The sequence below is a fragment of the Hemitrygon akajei genome, chromosome 1 (assembly GCF_048418815.1).
Source record: "Hemitrygon akajei chromosome 1, sHemAka1.3, whole genome shotgun sequence".
Classification (NCBI taxonomy): Eukaryota; Metazoa; Chordata; class Chondrichthyes; order Myliobatiformes; family Dasyatidae; genus Hemitrygon; species Hemitrygon akajei.
In genome coordinates, this window is record NC_133124.1 from 1,938,820 (window position 1) to 1,951,756 (window position 12,937).

Sequence of the window (12,937 nt, forward strand, 5' to 3'; positions counted from 1 at the left end):
CAGTGCAGGCTCAAACGGCCGAATGGTCTACTTCTGCACCTATTGTCTATTGTCTATTTCTCTCCTCATGCATGCCTTCACAGTGTCTGTGATGTTACTGTGTCCATGTGAGAATCCTACAGTATTCTGGCCTTGCTGTCAAGCACCATTCTCTTCAGTAATTTCATCAAAATTTCATTACTTCAATCTGTCATTGATCTTGTAACTTCTTTGTGGTATCTATATTACAATATAAACTTACTTAAAGATTACTAACTTCTCCAGAGGTTTAGCATTAATACGGAGTCCTTTTTTGCATGTACTCACCACTAATAAATCAGCCATGATGGAATGGTAGAGCAGACTCAATGGGCTGAAGGCCTAATTCTGCTCCTATGTCTCGTGGTCTGATGCTTTTCATTGAAACTCAATTTAGGCTAAGACAAAACGTTCTGCCAAAAGTAATGATGAAGATAATTCCACATTTAGTGTGCAGAGTAAGTGATAAACTGATTTTTAAAATAAAGGTTTGTTATGAACCTTCATAACTGTGGTAGTGATTTAGACAGTGAAATATACAATAATATTCAGAGCAGAATCACCTTTCAGGCATTACGACCACAAGGAAGATTTTTAGAGGTCAGTCAAGTCATTTCCAATATGCATTGGCATCGTTTGAATTTACTGAGAACAATTAGAGATGACAACAGAACTAAACATAGTTAAAGTTTGACCTTTTGAATTCAGTATCAAATACTGAAAGGTCTAGATAGATTGGATGTGGAGAGGATGTTTACTATAGTGGGGGAGTCATAGACCAGAGGGCACAACCTCAGAATAGAGAAATGTCCATTTAGAACAGAGATGAATATGAATTTCTTTGGCCACTGTGTGGTGAATCTGTGGAATTCTTTGCCACAGATGGCTGTGAGGCCACGTCGTTGGGTATATTTACAGTGGAGGCTGATTTTTAATTAGTAAGGGTGTCAAAGGTTACAAGGAGAAAGTAGGAAAAAGGGGTTGAGAGGGATAATAAACCAGCTATGATGGAATGGTCGAACAGACTTGATGGGCTGAATGGCCTAATCCTATGTCTTATGGTCCTATTTTATGGTTGATGACATGAATGTATTTAAAGTTAAAGTGAAGTGGGCCAGTGGCGCAATGGATAACGCGTCTGACTACGGATCAGAAGATTGTAGGTTCGACTCCTACCTGGCTCGATGATGTTTTCCTCATTCTTTTATTGAGAAAGTAAGGAGGCATTGGATCCAAGGGGACATTGCTTTGTGGATCCAGAACTGGCTTGTCCACAGAAGGCAAAGAATGGTTATAGATGGATCATATTCTGCATGGAGGTTGGTGACCAGTAGTGTGCCTCAGGGATCTGTTCTAGGACCCTTACTCTTTGCAATTTTTATAAATGACCTGGATGAGGAAGTGGAGGGTTGGGTTAGTAAATTTGCTGATGACACAAAGGTTGGGGATGGGGGTGTTGTGGATAGTGTGGAGGGCTGTCAGAGGTTGCAGCGGGACACTGATAGGATGCAAAACTGGGCTGAGAAGTGGCAGATGGAGTTCAACCCAGACAAATTAACTCAGTCTGTTAAGAGACTTACAGATAGGTGCATGGAGCTTTGTAAAATAGAAGGCTATAGGCAAGCCTAGTAATTTCTAAGGTACAGACATGTTCAGCACAACTTTGTGGAGTGAAGAGCCTGGATTGTGCTGTAGGTTTTCTATGTTTCTAAGTGTGAAGTGGTTCATTTTGGTAGGTCAAATATGATGGCAGAATATAATATTAATGGTAAGACTCTTGGCAGTGTGGAGGATTAGAGGGATCTTGGGGTCCGAGTCCATAGGACTCTCAAAGCAGCTGTGCAGGTTGACTCTGCGGTTAAGAAGGTGTACGGTGTATTGGCCTTCATCAATCGTGGGATTGAGTTTAAGAGCCAAGATGTAATTTTGCAGCTATATTGGACCCTGGTCAGACCCCACTTAGAGTACTGTGCTCAATTCTGGTTGCCTTCCTATAGGATGGACATGGGAACCATAGAAAGGGTGCAGAGGAGTTTTACAAGGATGTTGCCTAGATTGGGGAACATGCCTTATGAGAATAGGTTGAGTGAACTCGGCCTTTTCTCCTTGGAGTGACAGAGGATGAGATGTGATCTGGTAGAGGTGTATAAGATGATGAGAGGCATTGATCGTGTGGATAGTCAGAGGCTTTTTCCCAGGGCTGAAATGGCTGCCACAAGAGGACACAGGTTTAAGGTGCTGGGGAGTAGGTACAGAGGAGATGTCAGAGGTAAGTTTTTTTACGCAGAGAATGGTGAGTGCGTGGAATGGGCTGCTGGCAAAGGTGGTGGAGGCAGATACGATAGGGTCTTTTTGTATTTTTGGATCTGTACATGGAGCTTGGAAAAATAGAGGGCTAAATAGGGTACCCTATTTAGGGCTAAAGAGGGCTATTTAGAGGGCTAAATAGGGTACCCTAGTAATTTCTAAGGTAGGGACATGTTCGGCACAACTTTGTGGGCCGAAAGGCCTGTATTGTGCTCTAGGTTTTCTGTTTTTAAAATTAAAATATTTTAAAAAAGATAACATTTGTACAGCATTGATGTTTCTGTATAAGCTTTCAGTCTTCTGCAGCAGGGGTCACCAACCCATCTCGCACTGCAGACTAGTTTAATATTTACAATATTTTTGTGGACTGGCTGACCAGGGTTGGGGGGGGTTGGTGGTGTTAATCACGACCGGAATATAGGTGATAAATCAACTATAGGTCACTTATAAGTGGCTAATACACTCAATTTCATTTTTAAAAGGGTTTATCTAATGAATTTAATATTAAACACACAGTGCATATTTTCCTTGCATGAATATAATGATAAGTCAATTATAAGTCAATAGCATCATAACATTTTAAGTAACATTTGGATATTAAACACACAGCGCATATTTTCCTCGTATGACCATATAAAATCACACCAATATCGCTGAATCAGTGGGAGCCCTGGGTTTGTTTCCCTGCAACAAGATGGTCCCATCAAGGGGTGATGGGAGACAGCGATACTCGAAGGGGGTTCCTTATGTCCAGTCTATTCCGCAATTTAGTTTTCATTGCATTCATTGCAGAAAACCCTGCTTCGCAGATATGATGTTGGAAATGGAAGCAACGTTTTCAGTGCTTTCGTGGCTATCTTGGGATATTCAGCCTTGACTTTGATCCAGAATGCCGGCAGAGATGTTATGTCAAACATACTTTTCAGCCCACCGTCATTTGCAAGCTCGAGGGGTTGATCTTCTTCCCACGCTGACATGGATGATACACCGGGGACTCACAAATGGGTCACGGACCCATTACTTTGCACGTCTTGGGTCATTTGCGGTTGGGAAGTAACGCATGAATTCTGTCGACAGTGACGATAGGTGATCGCGCACCAGCTGTGAGAAGGACGGTGCAGCCTTAGTCTCTCCCAAAATCCCAGCTAATGTTGGGGACATGTCAAATACGCCCCTGTCCACTCGCCGTCCCCACAGTTCCAGTTTGGCTTTGAAAGTAGACACTTTATCTGCCAACTTGAAGACAGTTGTCATTCTCCCCTGAAGTGACAAATTGAGTTCATTGAGTAGGTTGAAGATGTCACACAGATAAGCGAGTTTTGCTATCCACTCCTCGTCACTGAAGTGTGCTGCCAGTGGTGAGTTTTTTCCTGAAAGAAGTCTCTGTAGCAGCTTTCTTAACTCAAAAACCCTGGCCAGAGCTCTCCCCCTTGATGGCCACCTGACTTCAGTGTGTAAGAGAAGGCGTTTGTGCTCTGCATCCATTTGCTGCTGAAACAGACTTGAGTTAAGGGCTTTTGCTTTGATGTGATTGATAATTCTCAAGTCTCACGATGGCGGCGTGATGCAATTTGCAGCGGCCTCTCTGGAGTTGATATCTGTTATTTGTCAAGTGGAGTGCTGTGCACAATCCTAATCTGGTGAAAAATGGACATGGGAGCACGGAGGAACATCTGCAAATCTCCAGGAAGGCCTTCTTCGTTGTTGCTGCTGTTGTGAGGTCCAGGTCTCTGCTGAGAAGAACAGGCCTCCAGTCCTTGGGGTCGCGTTGCCGATGGCAGGGGCGTTGTAGTGCGCTCGGCAGAGGATAGTGCTCAGAGAGGCTGTGGCAGAGGGGATGGTTGGAGGCTCGGAGGTTCGACGGACTCGGAGTCCGCTGCGGTCGGGGTGCTTTCACTGCGTGCTGTGTCTATGGGGCTGAGTCTGGTGCCGTGGAAGTCCATAGCAGGGGTATTCCCTTCTGCCACCTGGTGGGATGACAAGTCTATTGGGACCCTGAGGATTTGTGGATACTGTGCGGTGGTTTCTTTCGAACTTATAGTCTTTTAACATCTTTGGACTATTTTTACTGTGCCCATGGTCTGTTTCTTATCAATTATGGTATTGTCTGCACAGTTGTAACTATATGTAACTATGTGGTTTTGTGTAGGTCTTGTAGCTTTAGTTTTTGGTTTGTTGGATGGTAGAGTTGGTCTCCCGACTTGGTGTGTCTTGGGTAGTATTGTTTTGTCTGGTGGGTTTGTAGCTCCTTTCCAGGGAACGTGCTAAGATGGTAGCGTGATATTAATACGCAGCAGCCTCTCCAGACTCTGGATTTGGGGATTGCCAAACGTTATGTGGATTTTCTGGTGTAGAATGTTTGGTCAACTGCTTTTGTGATATCATTCTGGAGGAACGTTGTCTCATTTTTTAACTGCATTGCATTTGTGGTTTATAAATCACAATAAACTGAAATTCAATTCATTTCAACTACAACAGCGTCACTCAATACACTGTTAAGGTCAGGTGACATTTTTGGCTAGCCAGCATTTCCCTGTGTATGACACAGTGTGTACACTGGCATTCAGGAGCAACCTCTGACTCGGGTAGTGAAACCAGACAGCCGTCCAGTCATAGCTACAGCCCCGTTTGTGCATACTCCAACACAGAATGACCAGTCCAGTTTGCCTGACATGTAATCATTCAAAGACTTGAATAGTTCTGCCCCAGTTGTGTTAGTTGGCAGTGGCAGTGCAAACAACATATCCTCGTGCACATCATCTTGAAATATATATTGCACATAAACCAGCAGTATTGCCTTGTTGTTGACATCGTTAGACTTGTCAATTTAGATGGCATACCATGGTGACTCGTTAAGCCGTTCCAACAGCTGTGCTTCAATGTCCTCCGCTATGTCATCAATTCTCCTTGAACCTGTGGTAGCTGAAAGAGAAACCTGTGCCATCTTGTTAGCTGCAGCTTCTCCCAACAGTTCACGGCACATGTCCTTGGCAACAGGCAGAATCAATTCTTCACCAACAGTGAAAGGCTTCTTAGCCTTAGCAATATGGCTGCCACTAGGTACGATGCTCTCAGAGCAGCAGCATTTGTGGAGGTGGTGGCTCTCAGCACTTGCTTCTGTCCCGCTTGCTCATGTTTTTTCCCCTCAAAAAATTCAACGGGTTTGTCTTTAAGTGCAGGTTGCTTGGTCTCAAGGTGCCAAAGCAGTTTTGAGGGCTTCATTGCCTCATTAGACAGCTTGTCTCCACATATCACACACAGGGGACTTGGAGCGTGCAAGTCACTGGTCGCATTAAAGCCATATTTTATGTACGACTCGTCGTATTTTCTGTTGAAGCTTTCTTTTTTATTTGCAGTCTTGGCCTCAGCTGTCTCTGCATTGTTATCATCACTAGGCCTTTTATGTCCCCTACCACCTCTTCCAAAGAAACTCTCAAGCGACGTTTGTTTTTTATTCATCGAGTAGTTGTAGGTTAAAGACCTCGCGTGCGTTCAAGTTCAACAGTGGGTGTGACAGGGAATGAGGAAAGGTGCAGCTGACTCATATCATTTCCTATCGCCAGATCATATCACTTCCTCGCGGCCCGGTCGCACATGATTTGTGGCTCAGTACCGGTCTGCGGCCTGGTGGTTGGACACCACTGCTCTACAGAATATTTACAATTTACTGTGTATTTGCAGCCTTTTATATAACATCCGCAGTGTGAGGTTTGTGGCTGTAGACTTATTTGGGAAGATTTAAACTAATACACAGCATAAGAATTGAGTAAGAATATATGGAACTGAATCCAGGCACAAGGGGGCTGTAACCAGTTTGGTTTGGAATGAATGGAGTCTGATGAGTGAAACTGATGACTGAAGACAGTTATTATTTGCCAGGATTAGAGAACATGTCTTACAAGGACAGTTTGAGTGAGTGATGCACCATTAATAACTCTCAGAGACGTGAGGCGAGATATAGGCTTTTATTGGCTGGAAGAAAGCACCGTCAGCAGCAAGAGGCCACCACACAACATCCTGGAGACTGAGGGAGGAACAGTGCCTCCAATCGCCTTTATACAGGGGTCTGTGGGAGGAGCCACAGGAGCAGTCAGCGGTGGGGGGGGGGGGGGGGCCTGTCCAGACAGGTATATGTAGTGAGCTACAGTGAGCTAGGACTTCTCTTTTTGGAGTGAAGGAGAATGAGAGACAACATGATGGAGGTGTACAAGATGACAAGAGGCATAGATTGAAAGGACAGCCAGAGACTTTTTCAAGGAAGAAATGGCTAATACAGGGTGCATCATTTTAAGGTGATTAGAGCAATGTATAGGGGATGACAGGGTGATTTTTTTTATGGTGAGTGTGTGGAATGTGCTACCAGGGCTGGTAGTAGAGGCAGATACATTAGGGACATCTAAGAAACTTAGACAGGCACAAGGATGATAGGAAAATGGAGGGTTATGTAGGATGGAAGGGTTAGATTGATCTTGGAGTAGGCTAAAAGGTCGGCACAACATCAATGGCTGAAGGGTCTGTACTGTGCTGTGGGGTGCTATGTCCTATAACACCTCTGATACTGTTTTTGAGAGATTGGCAGGACTGACACCTCAAGGACAGTTAGGTATGCCTAATTTGACTGAATTTTCCCAAGAAAATAGAGGTTAGTGCAGTTGATGTAGTCTCCATGAACTTCAATAAAGGGCCCACAGAAAGATAATGGCATGGGACCCAGAGGATGTTGGCAAATTAGATCCAAAACTGGCTTGGTAATGACTAGGATGATGAGTGTATATTTGCATTTGGAAGTCTTTGCCCAGTGGTGTACTGCAAGGATTGGTGCCAGAACTCATCTGGACACTGTGGATGTGAATGTAGGAGTATGATTAGTAAGCTTGCAGATGACACAAAGATTGATGATGTTAATGATAGTGAGGAGGGTTGCTTTGGGCTACATGATATCAGAATCAGAATCCAATTTAATAACACTGGTGTACAATATGTCATGAAATTTGTTGATTTGCAGCAGCAGTACATTGCAATACATAACAGTAAAATATATAAATTGCAATAAGAAACATATATATAAAAATTAAATTAAGTAGTTGGTGCAAAAAGAGAGTAAGATTCTGTGAGGTAGTATACATAGGTTCATTGTCAATTCAGAAATCTGATGGCAGAGGGGAAGAAACTGTCTCTGAATTGCTGAGAGTGTGTGTTCAGTCTCCTGAACCTCCTCAATGGTAGCAATGAGAAGAGGGCATGTCCTGGCTGATGGGTGTTCTTAATGATGGATGCTGTCTTTATGAGGCTTTGCTCCTTGAAGGTGTCCTGGATGCCCTGGAGCCGAGTGGCCATAACGGAGGTGGCTGAATTTACAACTTTCTACAGCTTTTTCCAATCCTGTGCAGTGGTCCCCCTCCCTACCGCATCCATGTCCCCATACCTGACAGTGATGCAACCAGTTGGAATGCTCTCCATGGTACACTTGCAAGTGTCTTTGGTGACATACCAAGTTTCTTCAAACTTTTCCAAAGTTAGGTGCTCACATAAGACCAAGTGAAAGGTGAGATTTTATTTCCGGTGCTGTGTGAGATTCGAGATAGAAAGTTCCTGCATTTATCAGCTTGTTCTCCCCATGGAGGAGATCACCATGATAAGAGAATATAAGGACAATGTTCTTACCATGTTGCACATTTTACCTGAGCAGGGTTTATCTGCATCTCCATCTGAAACATGTTTCACCATCTGGTGATACGTTGCCTGTTGAACGGTAATGCCAACATTTCCCCATGAAGATACAGATAACTGCTGTTAGATTTTGATGTTCTTGATCCAAGGTTCTTTCAGGAGTCAGGAAAAGGGCACACCACTTGTTGCTTCACAATCATTTTATTAAGCATTATTAAATCAAAGAAAATTGAAAAAATGGACAGTGATAGGGGTCCAGTAAGTGAAGAGAGAGAGAAGAGCAAGAAGGTGGCACCAGCTCCTGGTCAGCTTTCTTTGTACCCACAGATAAGGGACTTACCATTCAGATTTTCAGATAATGCAGTGCCAGAGGAGCTTCCAGACCTTTCTAAAATCGTGCAAAAGTAATCATGAGGGGGCACATTGAACAGCTACATATACATAGTGTGGACAATAGGAAGCATACTGGACAGTTGTATGTATATAAGTAGTGACGTGAAATACAAGCAGGTAATTAATTGTCAAATTACAAAGAAAATAATTAAACAGTCTAATCAAACACTGCCTTTATGGTTAGTGTGGTTTAGTGTAGAGTTTCGTGTCCTATCTGATTTGATTTCAAGTTGACAGCACCTTGCTTAAACACTTTATGAAACTGTGTGTTTTCTGTGACCTTACACATTCTTTGAACACCATGTTCTGAATTTTCTAATTTGCTGAGATTAATAAACAGTCCCAATGGAGGGTCTCGGTCCAAATGTTGACCATTTATTCCCCTTGATAGATGCTGCCTGACCTGCTGAGTTCTTTCAGTGTTTTGTGTAATAAGTAGTTTGCTATTTTACAGGTGGTATAAAACTTCATGATTTACAAACACTGTCTGAGATTACTCAGCTGTACAGGCAGTGACAATGGCCGAGAGAATGTAAAGACTCCTGAATGGAATCACATTTATGGCCGGACTGTTCGGACATGATGGTGTGAGGTAAGTAGCCATGTAATACCAAAGCCATCAACCTTTGATGGATACCATCCCTTGATTGTCATCTACTGCCACCATGAGGCCACTCTCAGCATGGAGGAGCAACACATTACCTGATGTTATGAGTGTTGAATCCTCTATATTCCAGTAATTTTCCCCCTGACTCTTCCTCTTCTTTCATTCCCCACTTTGGCATCTCTCTTACCCTCTTTCTTACCCTTTCTCCTCACCTCCTCTGCTGCTCTTCCTCCATCTTTATCGCCCAAGGTCCACTTTCCTCTCCAATAAGATTCCTCTTTGTTTGGCCCTTTTCCACCTATCACCACCCAGCTTCTCACTTCATTGCCCCATCCCCCACCCACCAGGTCTCACTTCTTACCTGTCAGCTTTTACCCTGTCCTCTCTCCACTTCTTATTTTGCTATCCTCCCTCTTCCTTTTCAGTCTAATGAAAGGGGTCAGACTGAAACATTGACTCTATTCATTTCCATCGATGTTGCCTGGCTTACTGAGTTCCTCCAGCATTTTCGCCATGATAGCATAGCAGTTAGCGCAACGCTATTACAGCCCAGAGTATCGGAGTTCAGAGTTCAATTCTGACATCCTCTGTAACGTGTCTCTATACCGTGAAATGCATAGGTTTTCCCTCAGTGCTCCAATTTCCTTCCACAGTTCAGAGACATACTAGGCAATACAATAGATCATTGTAAGTTGTCCTGTGATAAGGTTAACGCTTAAATTCTGGTTGTTAAGGGTTGCTGAGACAGCAGAGCTTGAAGGGCCAGAAGGGCCTACTCCATGTTGTATCTCTAAATAAATAAGTCGAATTTTGTATGTGTACAAGGACGTCTGTTTGGAACAGAGATGAAGAGGAATTTCTTTAGCCAGAGGGTGGCTGGCAAAATGGCACCAGTGACTAATGGCGACAGCTTACAAAACTACTAGATACTCTTCTTCATCTTCCAAATATACCTGGCACCTCTGTGATCCCTGGGGAGACTTGGTGTGGCTGAGAATGAAGAATGCAATGACCACTGTTGCTGGGGGAGTGTACACTGCATCGATTCCTTATGGTGGAACATGACTCCTTTACTCCAGTCAGTTAAAGCATCAAGAAAGATTGAATTGTCAAAAATGACATCAGAAAACAGGTGTTCAGATGGAATGGCAGAAGAGAATATAAGAGCCAAATGGCTCATAAGACCACAAGATATAGGAGCAGAATTAGGTTATTTTGCCCATTGAGTCTGCTCTGCCATTTCACTATGGCTGATCCAATTTTTTTTCCTCAGCCCCAATCTCTTGCCCTCTCCCCGTATTCTTTCTTGCCCTGACCAATCAAGAATCTATCAACCTCAGCCTTAAACATACATAAAGACTTGTCCTCCATAGCTACCTGTGGCAAAGAATTCCACAGATTCAGTACTCTCTGGCTAAAGAAATTCCAACTCATCTCCTTTCTAAAAGGACATCCCTCTATTCTGAGGTTGTGTCCTCTGGTCTTAGACTCTCCCACCACAGGAAACATCCTCTCCTCATCCACTCTATCAAGGCCTTTCACCATGCAATAGGTTTCAATGAGGACACCCCTCATTCTTCCGAATTCCAGCAAATGCAGGGCCAGAGCCATCATACGCACTTCATATAACAAGCCATTGACTCCTGGAATTATTCTTGTGAACCTTCTTTGAACCCGATCCAATTTCAGCACATCCTTTCTAAGATAAAAGGCCCAAAACTGCTTGCAATACTCTAAGTGAGGCCTCACCAGTGCTTTATAAAGTCTCAAAATTACAATCTTGCTTTTATATTCTAGTCTTCTTGAAATGGATGCTAACATTGCACGTGCCTTCCGTGCCATAGACTCAACCTGCAAATTAACATTTAGGGAATCCTGCACAGGGCTCCCAAGTCCCTTTGCACTTCAGTTTTTTTGTATTTCTTGTCCATTTAGAAAATAGTCAACCCTTTCATTTCTTCTAAGTGCATAATGTGTCACAAGGGGACATGGAGACTGGACCCAAATGCAGGATGCAGGCATTCAAAGGTGATCCTGGGGTTCAGAGATAGTTCATGGCGAGGCAGGACCCTGGGGTTCGTGGCGAGGATGGGTCTATGGGACAAGGAATGCTGGGAGGATAGCCCCCTGGGCAGGCTACATAACTCCTGGGCAGGGCCCGGCCTCCCAGGCAGGAACACAGAGGCCTGGGCAGGTCACAGGGCACCTGGGCAGGTGCGGGGCACAACCCATCAGAAGAGAGGGGTAGGAAAGGGTCAGAGTCCCCCGCCAGGCAACGGCAGTCTGGCCGGGCTTACACAATGGAGGCAAGGAATAGGAAGAGAGCTTGGTGCAGGGTGACTACGAGAACAGACTTACAGAACTAGTTGATTAACAGTGGGTCCTCCAAGCTGGGACAAACAGAACGAAACCAGGCAAACAGCACAAGCAGGACAAACATGATGCACAGGTCAGAACAGGGTAAACAGGGCAAACAGCGCAACCAGGATGACCAGGTCAGAACAGGGCAAACAGGGCGAACAGCGCAACCAGGATGACCAGGTCAAAACAGGATAGACAGGCAGACAGCACAACCAGGATGACCAGGTCAGAACAGGGTAAACAGGGCAAACAGCACAAGCAGGACAAACATGATGCACAGGTCAGAACAGGGTAAACAGGGTAAACAGCGCAACCAGGATGACCAGGTCGAAACAGGATAGACAGGGTAAACAGCGCAACCAGGATGACCAGGTCGAAACAGAATAGACAGGCAGACAGCACAACCAGGATGACCAGGTCGAAACAGGATAGACAGGCAGACAGTGCGAACAAGGCAAACCAGACAGAACAGCAGGACCAGCACATATAAGGCAAACAGAACACAAACTAGCGCGCGCGCACACACACACATAGACTCAGTCCCAGAGCCCCTTATATACATACACCTGCCAGCCAATAGGCATCAGGTGTATCTCCTTAAGCCAAGATGATCCTATTTGGGTTTAAGGGTGAAAGGAGGGAAGGCTACAAGACCCGGAGCCCAGAGTCCGGAGTCCGCAGACCGGATCAATACCCGGAATGGGGGCTCCGGACCAGACCATAACATGATGTCACGAATCCTGTGACAAGTTGAAAAGGACCAGCAGAAATGGAACACACCTGGAGTGGTGGTCTTAAACTCCATCAGTGGTTTCTCGGGTAGCTTCCGCACTTCTCCCGGGTCGTGTCTCCTTTGCCGTTATCAGACCAATGCCTCAACTTTTTATATTCCATCTGGAATTCCAACCGTCTGTTAGCTCAACCACTCTGAGCTGTTACCATGGCGACTTTCCAGCTCGTGTCTCAGCTGGCGCTGTACTCTCTCTCTCTCAAGGTTACAATTAAAAGTGTTGTCAAAACCAAGTCAGAGTTTTCCCCTTCTCCTTTCCCATTTCTTTCTTCCGAATACGACAGTTGGACGCCACATGGCCAGGCTTCCTGCAGTAGTAACAGGTATAAGTGGAAAACTTATCTTTGGTCAGTTTCCCCTCCTCTTTACCTCTGTCACTAGCTCCTGCCTTGTTTCCTGTGTTACTCAGTGGATTATCCCGGTAACTCTTCTGATAACCCTTGCTCGGGAAAAACTTAATCTTGTGAGTCAGGGCAAACTCATCCGCTAACCTAGCGGCCGCAGAAAGAGTCTCAACCTCTTTCTCTTCTAAGTATGTCCGTATCTCACTAGGGACACACACTTTAAATTCCTCGATCAGCATCAGCTGTCTCACTTTGTGGTAGTCCTCGTCTACCTCTCTCGAGGCACACCACCGATCAAAGTACCTCTCCTTTTCATGGGCAAACTCTACATATGTCTGGTTCCCAGACTTCCTCAAACCCCGAAACTTCTGTCGGTACGCTTCTGGCACCATTTCATAGACCTTAAGCACAGCCTCCTTCACAGCATCATAATTAGTCGACTCAGTC

General features: G+C 44.7%; 1 non-coding gene across 1 annotated transcript; it reads left to right on the plus strand.

Moving 5' to 3' along the window:
• The first annotated feature begins 1,129 nt into the window (after positions 1–1,129).
• trnar-acg (transfer RNA arginine (anticodon ACG)) lies at positions 1,130–1,202 on the plus strand. Its single transcript has one exon. It is a non-coding gene; the product is annotated as a tRNA-Arg (tRNA).
• Positions 1,203–12,937: the final 11,735 nt, after the last annotated feature.